The 17090-nt window shown below is 43.6% G+C and overlaps 1 protein-coding gene and 1 pseudogene across 3 annotated transcripts in view; one reads left to right on the forward strand and one right to left on the reverse strand.

Annotated features, from left to right (window-relative positions):
• The window catches only part of LOC124776623 (COMM domain-containing protein 4), a 555896-nt gene that overhangs the window by 403077 nt on the left and 135729 nt on the right, over positions 1 to 17090 (forward strand). The window lies entirely within an intron of this gene.
• Positions 4662 to 4779, reverse strand: LOC124718889 (annotated as a pseudogene).

Here is a 17090-nt window from a genome sequence, read left to right on the forward strand (position 1 = left end):
GCTGTGTTGAATAGGTAAGATGCAAGGTAGGGGGCGGTACCCATATGTGGGTTATGGTATTGTTTGAGGAGGCTGTGGTGGAGAAGGCTTCCTGAATGGACCAGTGGAAAAGTAGATTTATGTTTGTTCCAGACTAGTGGGAAAGTGGCTACATAGTCAAGACGCATTATAGGGCAGGAGGTACGCAAGCATTACTCAAGATGGCTGTATGGCTTCTCTTATAGTGGAGGCTAGTACTTTATATATACTGTGCTTTTTTCTGGTCTTGGGTCAGTGGTTTGTTGTATTTGGAAAATAAATGAGAGGAGATCAGTCGGTTCTTAACTAGAATGTAGAAGAATCCATTGTTAGAGACAAGGTTGTAACCGAGTTTTACAGGATGCACTGCTGGGATTAGTGAATTCTTGAGATTGCATGTCGGTAGTATGGAGACACAAACAATCTTATACACGATACATAGTGAACAACATGTATGCAGAACGAAAACAAACTATTGGCAAACACGTTGCGGTCTATATGGTTTTGTGATAAATGGAAAAGCATTTGATTCAACTCTTTTTTTGCATGAGATGTGAAAGACTGAAATGGTGTGCAAAATTTTTATTAACGTGTGTTGATTAGGAAACATATTTTATGGACAGGCATGCTCAGTCTTTGGAACATGAGATAATTGTGCTGTGCTTTATTGTGATGAATTTTGGAGAGTGAATACCTGCTTAACGCTATCGAAGATAATAATTGATTAGTGTTTGATTTTCTGTGTATATCTACTTGTGAAAGGATGAAATCCACAGAAGACAAAACTCATCGATGTTATCATAACATATTCCACGAAATAATGTAACTAGAATAATTAAATTTATTGTACATGTTATTAGTTTTACAAAGTTGCCGGCAGTATTGCAAAACAGCATTTTCTTGGGTAAATTAATAGTGGTAAAATAAAGTTTCCACCTGTCGTGACACGTTAGAAAAAAACCCAATTCTCTCCTGATGTGTTGTAAACATTCCAGCACAAATTCACAGGTAAATTTCCTATAGTAGCTGATGTACCAGACATTGGCCTATAATATTTCATACATATTTTGCCTTGATGGGGCATGAGACGAATGTGGAGATAAGAAAGCAGCCAAATGGGCCGTTCTATTTGTATCATATGTATTGTGGAGCTTGTCTTAAAGAATGACAATATAACATCCTGTGTCGTAGTGCTGGGGGCGATCATAGCATACTTGTCAGAGAAGGCCATCTTGGTTATGTGAACTGAATCACTATCTAGAAATCAATTTATCAAAGCTTTAAACTTTAACCTCGACCCTTTTTATGGAGATTCAGTGTTCGACACGTAGCTGCGTTTAATTGCAGCGCTATTGCAGCGAATGGCGCATGTATACGAGACAGTACAGACCACCACGGGTCTCGGCTCCCTTTTTGGCCTGTTGGTGCTTGGCTGCCACAGGGCCCCAGTCGTCGCAACACCTATTCCCTTCCATGCTGCATGTCTATCCTCTTGCTATTCTTTCTCCCCTCCCTTGGGGAACATGTCTCTCCACTGTTTTCCGTTCCTTTTTTCTTTCTTCGTTCCCTTTCTCCTAACCTTCCTCCACTTCGGCGTTTGAGGCTCCTCTTTTTCTTCTTTCTCCCCGTGCGCTCGTATACGTGACTGGGTAACACGTAATTCCCAGCCCTGGGGTGACAGGAAGGCTTGGCTCTGAGCACTATGGGACTTAACATCTGTGGTCATCAGTCCCCCAGAACTTAGCACTACTTAAACCTAGCTAACCTAAGGACATCACACACATCCATGCCCGAGGCCGGATTCGAACCTGCGACCGTAGCAGTCGCGCGCTTCCTGACTGAGCGCTTAGAACCGCTAGACCACCGCGGCCGGCTGACAGGAAGGGTTCACACGGGCCCCCAGTACAGGCCAGGCCCAGGGAGGGGTGATTGCCTGAGCTATTACTTTCACAAATTGCCAATTGATCCCTCTGTCAGGTGTTGGGCAGGTGTGACCTGAGGCGTGAATAATCACCTGCTGTGCGTATGCCTCCTTTCGAAGGGGTCCCCAGTTGGTAGGGGCTTGCCATCAGACGGTTGCAGTCATGGGAGATTTTCTCGCAATGAGCCAATCATTTAGTTCATAGTCAATGTCTACAAACGTAAACGGAATGAGGCTAACGATTCAAAGACCCTCCCATCTGCACCACAGTTCCTCATAGTTTCGCATACGGAAGACAGTCAGTCCTTTGCTGCAGTAAATCCGTTTGTTATTCAGAAAGGTGTTGACGCAGTTGTTGACCCTGTCAAATCTTGCTCTCGTTTATACAACGGCTCTTTGCTTTTGGAGACTACTTTTGATTCTCAAGCACAAAAACTGCTTGCAGCTTCGCTCCTCCAGAGCTATCCTGTTTGGCCTATCGAAAGCTGAATTCTTCCTGTGGTGTTATTTACACTAGGCTGCTCGATGGTCTGACTGCGGCAAAAATTGAAAAGTACCTCACTGATCAGAGCGTCGTTGCAGTTCTTCGGGTGATGAAAAAGATAAATGCATCGTCAGTGCCTACATGCACTCTGTTTCTCTGTTTTGACAGAGTGGTGCTTCCATCACAGATCAAAGCGGGCTATGAAGTTATCACAGTCCAACCATACATTCCAAACCCAAGGCGCTGCTACCAGTGTCAACGTTAAAACCACATAGCAGAGTCCTGTAGACACCCGGCCAAATGTGTAACCTGTGGTAGGGATGCTCACGAGCGCGAGTGTCTGCCTCCTCCTCCTCCTCCTCCTCCTCATCATCACAGTATCAACTGCATTGGCGACCATACCGCTTCCTCCCGAGATCGTCCCATCTATCTCGATGAGCGGGCTGTCGAGGAAATCCGGGTGAAGGAAAAAGTGCCTTACGTGGTCGCTTGGGTGTTGATTGTTGGCTACTCCGAAACCCTGATTTCCAAAATGCGGCATTTACAGTACTATTCTTGCTACATCTCGCTCCACGAAGGACGTGGCCACCCAAACGTGCTACCTCAAATTCAGCGCTGCAGTTGTGAAATCGCCCAGTGTCATGCTAGCATCCCCATCTCCTCCTCTAGGTGTGCAACAAGCCTCTGTACTTTCGCCTCTCGAGGCGAAATCACTTGCTACACAACCGGTGGGCCAGAAAGGACGAAGGAATACTCCCACGAAGAGTATGGCCCTCCAGCCAAGAAATATGAGTCTTCCTGTGCAGCCAGAAAGGCTCCAAGAAATCAAAGAAAGACAAACGGCCTTCTCCTTCGGCAATGTCGCCACGTGATACCCTCGTACGACCGACCTCCATGTCGTCGGTGCGAACCACCAACCGTTTTTCTGCTCTGGACTCCACAGACCAACATGAAACAAAATTGCGTCCTCTTGACCACTTGGGAGCATTCGCAGTTTTTTCCAGTTCGCATTGATCTTCCTCCCAAGGACGGCATTCCATCTCATCCAGGATGATGTTCATAGTCAACCTATCTCCCTGACTACCCGGTTTCAAGCTGTTGCAGTTCACATTTTCCTCCCTCACTTCATACCCTTTACATCCCTCTGTCATTCGCTGTCACCAGGGCAAACTTCCTTCAGCTTATTGGGCAACTCTCTCCCTTTGGGACTTGCCCGGAACCTGCCAGAGAGATGCCCTCTTGGCTGACTTGCTCAATCACTTTCTCATCTGCCTTAACACAGGAGCACCCAGGTTCCTTTCAGACTCCACTCACACCTATTCCCATTTGGACTGCTCCTTCTCCACTCCCCAGACTGTCTCACTATCTCGAGTTGTCTGTCATCTCTCCTTTTACCCCACCTATGTGCACACCCAAATTGCAGCTTTCTAAGGCCGACTGGGGGCTTTGCTTCTCCCGTGCAATCTTCGATGAACAACATTTTCCCGGTTGCGATGACCAGGTAGAATTTCTTACAAACGCTATCCTTACCGCCAAAGAATGTTCCATTCCTCACACCTCCTCTTTGTCGTGCGGTGTCCCAGTCCCTTGGTGACAGGCATGCCGCAACTCAATTCGCGCGCAGAGACGTGTTCTCTGTGTTCTTAACTGTCATCCTAAGAATGCAAACTTCATTCGTTTAAAACCGTTGCGTGCACAGTATACCAAATAATATGCAAAATTATATGTAGGAAAAAATATCTTACTTCATTTGGCCTACACAATTGGATTAATACGACAGCTACTTGGCAAATATAGCATGAAATTAGCTTCAATAACATTTTCATTTTGTTGTTTATTGTAAGCGTGAGTCAGATGAGTGGGATCATATCAGGTGAAAAAAAAATTAGCCACGGTTCTGTAACTACTCTACTAATAAGCCTTCAGTATGCCGAGCAGCCCTTATAAGCAGGTACCATTTTCCACCGACATTTACATGACAACACCAGGGGAAAATGCATGCAGTACTCTACTCCAGATTCGAGGGTATTGTTAACAGCAATATAAAAACTCCTCCCGCACAGGCCATGAAGGCCCAAAGGTACAGACTGGCCGCCGTGTCATCCTCAGACCACAGGCGTCACTGGATGCGGATATGGAGGTGCATGTGGTCAGCACACCGCTCCCCTCCCCCCCTCCCAATTTCAGTTTCCGAGATCGGAGCCACTACTTCTCAATCAAGTAGCTCCTCAGTTTACCTCATAACAGCGCTCGGCAGACCGGATGGTCACCCACCCAAGTTCTAGCCCAGCCCGACAGCGCTTAACTTCGGTGACCTGACGGGAACCGGTGTTACCACTGCGGCAAGGCCGTTGGCTAACAGCAATATGGATCTACTTTATATTATATAGTTAGTTATATATGCGAATAATTATTTTTTTTGGAACAACTGAAATGAATTAATTATTCACATACCTTACTGCATAAAACAAATACGAAATAAATAATTAATAAATGAATGCATATTATTATTATTTATCTGTGGTCACCATTTTGTAATGTGAAAAAAAATCGCAGCGAGGACTCGAACACTGAATGTCCGTCGTTGTTTGTTTATACACGGTTTTGCCTGTATGGTAGGCCATGCTATTAACAAGCGTCCACTTCGTGACGAGCTTGTAGCAGGAAGTCCCCAAAATCTGAGACGTTCATATTACATTGTTTTAAGCAGTCCAAAAGTCTACGAACATTTTGCAACAATGTAAATCGTTTTAAATCACGTCCTTCTGAATTTATATCGACACACACTAGTATTTTCCTATTGTGATATCTAATGTAAACTCCATAACTGAATATGTTTTAGTACATTGTTTTCCTATTCTTTTCATTTTTCCATATGCACTCATAACCTCTTTTTTTGTTCTCACGATCCCATATGTCCCCTTACTTACTAGTAGGATACTGGGGGCTCCACCACAATTTTGATATCAAATGATTTCAAATTGATACGCAAATTAATTAAATTGATCAATTAATTACCCCAGCCACGCCCACACCCACCCCGAAATGACAATAAGTGTTTTTCTCAACCTGAATGTGGCTCCAGTCCCCTCTCCGTCCCTTTCCCTCCCCCACCTACCCTCCTGTTGGTGACTCTTTCGAATTTTGGCGGGAATTTCGAATTTTGGTGATAATTTCTTTATCTCAGGACTTTTCCGAGGTGAACGGAAATGTATCAGTATGTGATCGGAAATCTTTGTACTATAGACACGGACTGAAAGGCTACTTTGAGATGTTGCATTCAAGCTGCTATAATTCTTCGTAGTTATTACATTCAAGGCTTTCCAACGAGTTGTTTTATAATTTGTAACAATTATCAAAGATATAAGAAGTATTATGTTTACTACATGTATTAGCATTCTTACAAACAGTGAGTTAACTGCAAGTTGGTCAATCAGTTCCCTAGTGATGGAATTGTAAAAGTCAGAAGGTTTCCAACGGTAGTCATTTGTTTCTAGCTGCAGCCACGTTACCTTGCTGGCGGTACTAGTCCTTGTTGTCCGCTGTGTTACTCTGTTGTACTGCACTCTGTTTCGTACTAATTTCTATTTTTGTGATAAGTGTACGCATTTAACAGTCGAATCAGTGATGTTTTTGCACAATATGTTGTTCTATATATGACAATCGCCATTAAACATCTCAATATTTAAGACGAATTTAGTTTATATTACGAAGCCATTTTGCTACCGGTTTCGCGGAAGGAAGAAATGCCAGATTAAGGTGTCTGTACTGCAGCAGGAAGGCGTGGCCTGTTGAGTCCGCCCGTCCCACCCTCCACCCCCCGCCCCCTCCCCGGTTCCACTTCCTGTGGCTGTCTGTGTGGCGCCCACAACTCCCTCTGACAATCACCCAATATACAGTTAACACAATGACTCCATCTCATAGCATTTGACTTAAAAGGCACTTTCCAGCTGTATCGCGTTTAAGGACCGTTTGTGTTATCTGTTTCATCTCCTTCAGAAATTCTATCGAATAATACATCCCTTTACTGAATACTGTGAGTCCCGGAATGTTCACTAGATATAAAATTGTCAGATCTCTGTAGCTAACATCGAAAAAGAGACAATATTTGACGCACGCAAATACACATTCATAAAGTTTAAGCATATGTAATTTCATTTAACTTAGTGTGAGCCACGATGGTGGTACAAAATACTCAAACGCTACTCTGTCTCACGCCGCACATTTCGTGGCGTTTTGGGGATAACACTTTTAACACCTTCAATGATGCATTCACACAGGGTGCACATATCCTGCACAGCTTTGGCGTACACCTTGGGATTAACATATCTTCAAAGGGAAAAACTCTGTCTAGCGATCTTGGTAGCTATCGGACTGAGCGATCCATTCGAATCCACCGATATATTAATTCTTCGTGTAAATGCTCGAGACACTTGCTGCCTAATGAGGTGACACTCCATCTAGTTGAAACGCTATATCGGGCTGAATCCCTTGGAGTTGGGTCATAGCATAATTCTAAAAATGGTTCAGATGGCTCTGAGCACTATGCGACTTAACTTCTGAGGTCATCAGTCGCCTAGAATTTAAAACTAATTAAACCTAACTAACCTAAGGACATCACACCCATCCATGCCCGAGGCAAGATTCGAACCTGCGACCGTAGCGGTCGCTCGGTTCCAGACTGTTGCGCCTAAAACCGCACGGCCACTCCGGCCGGCAGCATAATTCTACAGAATATCGAAGTAGACCAGACCGTTGATAGAAATATACTCCCTTACAAACGCTGGCGTTTCATTACCCGAAATACGCACGTTGTATCTGTTTACATCACCTCTTGATGAACCGTGAGGAATATGTTACTGGCGAATCCGCGTTGTGCATGATCATGTTGTTTCAGATCTTGCAAAATCAGCATTTTCTTTCAATGAATGAAAATTAAACTAAACGCAGAGTTAATACAGCGAAAAATATAATATTCTGTGTATTGCATACCTCTTGAGTTCTGACAGTGAAAGTGGCGGGATGGTAGATGTATGCCTCCTGCGAGTGGACATTGACAGCATCGCGATGACAGCACGCTGAAGTGGCATCGCAGAAAAACCAGGTCTCGTAATAACAGTCCACATCTCCACATAAGCTGCCCACTTTCCTATTGTCTTGTGAATGTTGTACCGAACTGCTGTTTACCTGGTTGTTGAAGGGGTGCTGTTTCGGAAGAATGACTTATTTGGGTTTCCTCTAATGCAATCTATGGACCAGCTTACGACAACTAGGCGCGAGTTAGACATTGTGTGAAATTCGACATTTGTACTTACATGCGAAAAGCTGTTGGGCACTGGAAGCAAGGGAAAAGAACTGAAAATGATGACGAAACGCTACAGTGTGGAGCCAATAGAGCAGCTAGTGAGGATTCAAAGAAGATCGGCGTGTTTCGTTACGCGTTAGTTTAATGAGCTCCAGAGTGTGGTGGGGGTGCACATCAAGCTCCAGTGGATGACGCTGCAACGGATGTTTTGTACATCACAGAGAAGTTTGCTATTAAAAACAGAGAGTGAACGTTTCAAGAATAGCAAAGCAACGTATTACAGTCTCCCACATACGTGTCGCACAACGAGTATCATCGGTAAATTAGAAACATTCGACCTGATAAGGAAGCTTATCGACAGTCGTTGTTCTCGCACGCTGTTCGCGAATGGAAGCGGAAAGATTACAAATGATGGTGGTCCCCGGAATACCTTGCACCACGAAACCGTATGGTGGCCTGCGATCTATAAGTTAGATGTGAATGTTGTCTTTTTATTAAAAGTTTTACAGAAAAAAGGAAAACACTGTAATTTTAACACTTAGACGGGACGCAGTCGCCGCGGTTGGAGCAGTTTTTAACACATTACCGACGATCACAGCATTGTAACGAAAAGTGCAATAAATTCGTATGATGCGCCACTTGAAATGATTAAATCTGCTTTAAGTATACGTAGAAGGTGATTATGAGATAATAAAATTAGCAGACATACAAACAGTTTTACTAAATCATGTTTTTATTGCGAGAAAAATATCTTATACATATTTGGTCTGAGTGAGTGTGGTATATTTTGGAACACTCAAGCCTACAGAGACCTACATTACAGTTTGGACACCACCAGGACTTTTCTTTCCAGCGAGTTTTCCGCTTCTGGCTCTCATTGATAGACGAAAGTAGTCTGGACGCAACACAGAGCAACGTCATACCAGGCCTTGTATTCAAACACAGATAGGTCAGGATTCGAACTCTACGTGGAAGGACAATGCAGAGACCTTGTGCTGTCTACCAGGCTACCATTAGAGGGAAGGAAGCTCCATGGCAGCTACAAAGTTTTAAGCAGTGAACGGGTAACACTCGGGCGACATACGCCTGACTAACAACTGTTGCATGAATACTAACTGTGTTCCTTTTGAAAATAATACGCAGGAGGTGCTAGTACTTTCAGTACTAAATCAAATCCACTCAGAAATGAGGGCTACGAGAATTTGTAATAGCTTCACTTTCTACAACTTTTTACGACAATGTGTTCAGAACGTTTCCAACATTACCACTCCATTACAGGGAATATTCTCATGGTATTCTCACGTTCACGCTGCTGGTTCAAATGGCTCTGAGCACTGTGGGACTTAACATCTGAGGTCACCAGTCCCCTAGAACTAATCTAAGGACATCACCCACATCCACGCCCGAGACAGGATTCGAACCAGCGACCGAAGCGGTCGCGTGGTTCCAGACTGAAGCGCCTAGAACCGCTCGGTCACAAAGGAAGGCTCACGCTGCTGAATGACGTTTTTGCAACTGTGGTAAATTTCGATCATCAAATATGTCTCTTGCTGCATTTTCCCCATCAATTAATGTCCCTTAACATCTAGATCATAGGCGTTCACAGAAACTTATTCGAGGGCGGGGGAGGGGGGGGGGGGCAAGTCTCTAAAAACACCGTTTTTTTATAAGCATGGGGAACCAGAACTCCACTGTCAAATTTTCTGAGGTTGTAGTAAGCAGCAAAACAAGAAAAATCTGTAGTAAACATCGGCTCTAAAATTCTTCAGTAGAAGAGATGTGTTTCGCATTAACGGAAATGGAAAAAAGTGCTCGTGGCTGTTAAGGAATGCGTTTTAGATCCCATGTTTACTAGAGAGTTTTTTTTGTTTTGCTCAATACTAGAACGTCTCAAAGTTTATCGGTGGTGTTTTGGTGCAGTCGGTATTTGAACTGATCAGTTGAGTCTTACTGCGATCGTTTACGTAATGCTACAATTAGCTAAACGAGAGATTTAGCGGATCCAGGGGAAATCACTTCTAAAAGTGTCTGAGGATTTTGTAGTGCATAAAATCTGTCTACTACACATGCTGGGGGGGGGGGGGGGGGGAGGGGGGCGGCGACAAGCGGCCCCTCTTACGGACGGACGGCCGCGTTGGCCGAGAGGTTCTAGGCGCTACAGTCTGGAACCGCGCGACCGCTACGGTCGTAGAGGTTCGAATCCGGCCTCGGGCATGGATGTGTGTGATGTCCTTAGGTTAGTTAGGTTTAAGTAGTTCTAAGTTCTAGGGGACTCATGACCTCAGCAGTTAAGTCCCATAGTGCTCAGAGCCAACCATTCCTACGGACGCTTATAATCTAGATGTGTACATAACAAGCCACAATACAGTGTACATCTCCTGCATCTTGATCAATTAACGTCTCTCTTTTGAGACATTAACTTTATTCATTGTACCTCATTTTTTACAAATTACACAGGACAACGATAGAAAATCTTTTTTACGGCTTGTTCTGACAGTTTTCAGTGCGCAGAATGTGAGTATAACAAAAAGGCCACTCGTTTTTAACAACTAACACGGAGTATTTAAAAAATATATTTTACCGATTTTAATGGTATCTATTACATATACTCCTTCAATTTTTCACTCTTTTGTAAAGTAGGTACTAGGTCCAAGAATCATTCTTGGAGAGAACAACATATTGTGCAGAAACATCACTGATTCGAAAAACATTCTATTTACCATGTCTGCACATTAAGTTGGTTCTGAAATAACAGTTTGTGATAGCCTCAGCAAAAAATGAAGTATGTTCCAAATAGTTCTGCAAGAATTGTCCTTATCTGCCACTAGGGAAACTGAAAGAAACCGTATTTGCTAAACCTGACCTTTGAGAAATGATATTCGATTCAAACTTAGAATAAAAAATGACTATGAAGGGGAAGCTAGGTTACCGTTCAAGTAGATTGTTACAAAGTTCTTAGTCAACAGAAAGAGCTTGTATTATATTTATATTGTGGGCAACAGTTGGAATGGTTCAGAAAAATCAAACTGTTAGATAGGTCTCAAGACTTCCTTTTCTAAGCAATCACCACGAATTCATCTGAAAATTACGGTGATTTCAGTGTGGAAAAAGATGAAGACTTTCATCAACAAGGCATCGAAGTCATACGAAGACTATATCAGGGCCGCTGGAACATTAGTGTAACGGGAGACTACTGTTGGTCACTGCACCGAGATGTACAGCAGGTAATTTACACAGAGAAAACCTGTATGAAATGCCACAACAAGAAGAGAGGAATGTAATTTAAGCCAATAGATTCATAATTCATGCATAATTCAAATACGGCAGAGAAATGGTTTTACGTTTATACTTCGATAAAGTCTTCTTTTTATACTGAAAAATTAATTTTCATCAGAAGGGTTTTCCTAACTTCCTAGTTTATAGCTAGGTACGGTTGTGACAAATCCTACTTGACAGAAAAAAGGGAGATCACTTATGGATTCAGTGTAAAAAAGACGATGTGTCTAAAAACGATGTGATTAAACATCACCTAACAAAAAACAATAAAAAATATATTGGTCTGTGTTATTGAACGTCTAGGGTCAATAGCGTCAAATTACTTTATTACGGACAAAATGTTCGCTTGGGTTTAGCATTCCGTATTGTGTGAGTGCAAGAAAGAAAGGAGGAAAGCATGGAGACTAGGACTCTGATAAGACAGGGAGTGGCTGCAGGCTAAAGCAATCGCGCGAATTACGGCCGGCCTGCGTGGACTAGGGTGGCCGGTCCAACTAGCAGCTCTGGGCCACAACGCCGCGAGACAGCGTCGCGCCCACGTGCCGCCTTCCAGGGCCGCCAACTGTCTCCTCACTGCTTCTTTGTTCTGTGTCTCAAGTCAACATAACTTATTCTCACAGCGGTGTTACGTTGTCATTCAGATCACTTCAGGGAAGCACGGCATATTGTCTGTTTTTCTGCTATTTAATGTCACTCAAAGGATTCTTAGATTTTGAGAAAGTTTTTGGCCTACTTTCAATAAAATCTGTACTATCAGCTCTTTAATAACAAGAGTTTGATAGAACTTACGTCAGTCTATTGAAGCATGTAAGGTTGTTTGAGTGTCCTATATGCTTGCAGGAGATGGTGGAAGACAAAAGTGCTTACAAGTCGTATAAACGTATGCGTGGAAACAAAAACTTGTCGAGATGTAAGAGATTCTGTCCTGTGACAGCCATCTGTGTGTTGACATTACAGAGTGGTTATCGTTCGTTCTCACCCATCCTTTTCCCCCCTCTGAAAAAGAAAGTCGAACTCAAACTACTCCGATGCGCCAAAGAAACTGCTACAGGCAAAATGCGGCGATGCGGTTGACAACGCCTATATAAGACAACAAACGTCTGGCGCAGTTGTTCGATTGGTTACTGCTACTAATATGGCAGGTTATCAAGATTTAAGTGAGTTTGAACGTGATGTTATAGTAGGTGCACGAGCTTTGGGACATAGCATCTCCGAGGTAGCGATGAAGTGGGGATTTTTCTGTACGACCACTTCACGAGTGTACCGTGAATATCAGGAATCCGGTAAAACATCAAATCTCCTACATTGCTGCGGCCGGAAACGCAAGAACGGGACAAACGACGAATGATGAGAATAGTTTAACGTAACAGAAGTGCAATCATATAATTGCGTAGGCTTCCACGGCCAGAGTCAGTCGACATAAAAGTTTTCTGGGTATGGTTTTTTTTTGTCATCAGTCTACTGACTGGTTTGATGCGTCCCGCCACGAATTCCTTTCCTGTGCTAACCTCTTCATCTCGGAGTAGCACTTGCAACCTACGTCCTCAATTATTTGCTTGACGTATTCCAATCTCTGTGTTCCTCTACAGTTTTTGCCCTCTACAGCTCCCTCTAGTACCATGGAAGTCATTCCCTCATGTCTTAGCAGATGTCCTATCATCCTGTCCCTTCTCCTTATCAGTGTTTTCCACATATTCCTTTCCTGTCCGATTCTGCGTAGAACCTCCTCATTCCTTACCTTATCAGTCCACCTAATTTTCAACATTCGTCTATAGCACCACATCTCAAATACTTCGATTCTCCTCTGTTCCGGTTTTCCCACAGTCCATGTTTCACTACCATACAATGCTGTACTCCAGACGTACATCCTCAGAAATTTCTTCCTCAAATTAAGGCCGGTATTTGATATTAGTAGACTTCTCTTGGCCAGAAATGCCTTTTTTGCCATAGCGAGTCTGCTTTTGATGTCCTCCTTGCTCGGTCCGTAATTGGTTATTTTACTGCCTAGGTAGCAGAATTCCTTAACTTCACTGACTTCGTGACCATCAATCCTGATGTTCAAAACGGTTCAAATGGCTCTGAGCACTATGGGACTTAAATGCTGTGGTCATCAGTCCCCTAGAACTTAGAACTACTTAAACCTAACTAACCTAAGGACATCACACACATCCATGCCCGAGGCAGGATTCGAACCTGTGACCGTAGCGGTCGTGCGGTTCCAGGCAGTAGCGCCTTTAACCGCTGATGTTAAGTTTCTCGCTGTTCTCATATCTACTACTTCTCATTACCTTCGTCTTTCTCCGATTTACTCTCAAACCATACTGTGTACTCATTAGACTGTTCATTCCGTTCAGCAGATCATTTAACTCTTCTTCACTTTCACTCAGGATAGCAATGTCATCAGCGAATCGTATCATTGATATCCTTTCACCTTGTATTTTAATTCCACTCCTGAACCTTTCTTTTATTTCCATCATTGCTTCCTCGATGTGCAGATTGAAGAGTAGGGGCGAAAGGCTACAGCCTTGTCTTACACCCTTCTTAATACGAGCACTTCGTTCTTGATCGTCCACTCTTATTATTCCCTGTTGGTTGTTGTACATATTGTATATGACCCGTCTCTCCCTATAGCTTACCCCTACTTTTTTCAGAATCTCGAACAGCTTGCACCATTTTATATTGTCGAACGCTTTTTCCAGGTCGACAAATCCTATGAAAGTGTCTTGATTTTTCTTCAGCATTGCTTCCATTATTAGCCGTAACGTCAGAATTGCCTCTCTCGTCCCTTTACTTTTCCTAAAGCCAAACTGATCGTCACCTAGCGCATTCTCAATTTTCTTTTCCATTCTTCTGTATATTATTCTTGTCAGCAGCTTCGATGCATGAGCTGTTAAGCTGATTGTGCGATAATTCTCGCACTTGTCAGCTCTTGCCGTCTTCGGAATTGTGTGGATGATGCTTTTCCGAAAGTCAGATGGTATATCGCCAACCTCATATATTCTACACACCAACGTGAATAGTCGTTTTGTTGCCACTTCCCCCAATGATTTTAGAAATTCTGATGGAATGTTATCTATCCCTTCTGCCTTATTTGACCGTAAGTCCTCCAAAGCTCTTTTAAATTCCGATTCTAATACGGGATCCCCTATCTCTTCTAAATCGACTCCTGTTTCTTCTTCTATCACATCAGACAAATCTTCACCATCATAGAGACTTTCAATGTATTCTTTTCACCTGTCTGCTCTCTCCTCTGCATTTAACAGTGGAATTCCCGTTGCACTCTTAATGTTACCACCGTTGCTTTTAATGTCACCAAAGGTTTTTTTGACTTTCCTGTATGCTGAGTCTGTCCTTCCGACAATCATATCTTTTTCGATGTCTTCACATTTTTCCTGCAGCCATTTCGTCTTAGCTTCCCTGCACTTCCTATTTATTTCATTCCTCAGCGACTTGTGTTTCTGTATTCATGATTTTCCCGGAACATGTTTGTACTTCCTCCTTTCATCGGTCAACTGAAGTATTTCTTCTGTTACCCACGGTTTCTTCGCAGCTACCTTCTTTGTACCAATGTTTTCCTTCCCAACTTCTGTGATGGCCCTTTTTAGAGATGTCCATTCCTCTTCAACTGTACTGCCTACTGCGCTATTCCTTATTGCTGTATCTATAGCGTTAGAGAACTTCAAACGTATCTCGTCATTTCTTAGTACTTCCGTATCCCATTTCTTTGCGTATTGATTCTTCCTGACTAATGTCTTGAACTTCAGCCTACTCTTCATGACTACTATATTGTGATCTGAGTCTATATCAGCTCCTGGGTATGCCTTACAATCCAGTATCTGATTTCGGAATCTTTGTCTGACCATGATGTAATCTATTTGAAATCTTCCCGTATCTCCCGGCCTTTTCCACGTATACCTCCTCCTCTTGTGATTCTTGAACAGGGTATTCGTTATTACCAGCTGAAACTTGTTACAGAACTCAATTAGTCTTTGTCCTCTTTCATTCCTTGTCCCAAGCCCATATTCTCCTGTAACCTTTTCTTCTACTCCTTCCCCTACAACTGCATTCCAGTCGCCCATGACTATTAGATTTTCGTCCACCTTTACATACTGCATTACCCTTTCAATATCCTCATACACTTTCTCTATCTGTTCATCTTCAGCTTGCGACGTCGGCATGTATACCTGAACTATCGTTGTCGGTGTTGGTCTGCTGTCGATTCTGCTTAGAACAACCCGGTCACTGAACTGTTCACAGTAACACACCCTCTGCCCTACCTTCCTATTCATAACAAATCCTACACCTGTTATACCATTTTCTGCTGCTGTTGATATTACCCGATACTCATCTGACCAGAAATCCTTGTCTTCCTTCCACTTCACTTCACTGACCCCTACTATATCTAGATTGCATTTCCCTTTTCAGATTTTCTAGTTTCCCTACCTTCTGACATTCCACGCCCCGACTCGTAGAACGTTATCCTTTCGTTGATTATTCAATCTTTTTCTCATGGTAACCTCCCCCTTGGCAGTCCCCTTCCGGACATCCGAATGGGGGACTATTCCGGAATCTTTTGCCAATGAAGAGATCATCATGACACTTCTTCAAATACAGGCCACATGTCCTGTGGATACACGTTACGTGTCTTTAATGCAGTGGTTTCCATTGCCATCTGCATCCTCATGTCGTTGATCATTGCTGATTTTTCCGCCTTTAGGGGCAATTTCCCACCCCTAGGACAAGAGAGTGCCCTGAACCTCTATCCGCTCCTCCGCCCCCTTTGACAAGGCCGTTGGCAGAATGAGGCTGACTTCTTATGCCGGAAGTCTTCGGCCGCCAATGCTGATTATTTATCAAAATTTAGGCAGTGGCGGGGATCGAACCCGGGACCGAAGACGTTTTGATTACGAATCAAAGACGCTACCCCTAGACCACGGGCCCAGAAGAAGGCCGCTGCAATCGTGGCCGATACGTTAGTTTTTCTCCAGCAGCAGTAGTCTTTTACATTATGACGCGTTACCATACCCAGAAGTGCAATCCTTCAGCAAATCGCTACAGACTTCAGTTCTGAGCCATCAAAAAGTGTCAGCGTGCACGCCATTCAATGGAACTTCTTCGAAATGGGCTTTCGGAGCCCAAGGCCCACTCGTGTACCCTTGATGACTGCACGACATTGGACTGTTGATGACAGGCAGTATGTTGCCTGATCGGACGAGTCTCGTTTCAAATTGTATCGAGCGGGTGGACGCGTACGGGTATGGAGACAATCTCATGAATCCATGGACCCTGCATGGCAGCAGGGGACTGTTCTAGCTGGCGGAGGCTCTGTAATAGTGTGTGGCGTGTGCAGTTAGAGTGATATGAGACGCCTGATACGTCTGGATACGACTGTGACAGGTGACACGTACATACGCATCCTGTCTGATCACCTACATCCATTCATGTCCATTGTGCATTCCGACGCACTTGGGCAGTTCCAGCAGGACAAAGCGACACCCCAAACGTCCAGAATTGCAACAGAGTGACTCCAGGAACACCCTTCTGAGTTTAAACAGTTCCGTTGTTCTCCAGACCGTGCAGACATGAACTTTATTGAGCATATCTGGGATGCCTTGCAACGTGCTGTTAAGAAAAGATCTCCACACCCCTCGTAATCTTACGGATTTATTGGTAGCTCTGCAGCATTAACGGTGTTAATTCCCTCCAGCACTAGTTCAGACATTAGTCGACTCCATGCCATACGATGTCATGTTGCGGCAGTTCTGCGTGCTCGCCGGGGCACTACACGATATTAGGCAAGTGTACCAGTTTCCTTGGTTCTTCAGTGTAACACATTTCGTTGTCCTCATATTTGGTCACATACATGAGACACGCGCTCTCGTAACTTGAGCGTGATGTCGAAGGGTGTGAAATCCACCAACGCCTTTAAGTGTCCCCATAGCCATAAATCTAAGGAACTAAGGTAAGTGAACGGTAGGCATTGATAATCTCTTAGTGAGTGTGGTGACATAAATTTTTCTAGATACAGATTTTTCTATGAAAACTTCAGATGACAGATGAGAGTAAAATGGAGAAAGTGGGAAAAG

Source organism: Schistocerca piceifrons, chromosome 1, assembly GCF_021461385.2.
Source record: "Schistocerca piceifrons isolate TAMUIC-IGC-003096 chromosome 1, iqSchPice1.1, whole genome shotgun sequence".
Classification (NCBI taxonomy): domain Eukaryota; kingdom Metazoa; phylum Arthropoda; class Insecta; order Orthoptera; family Acrididae; genus Schistocerca; species Schistocerca piceifrons.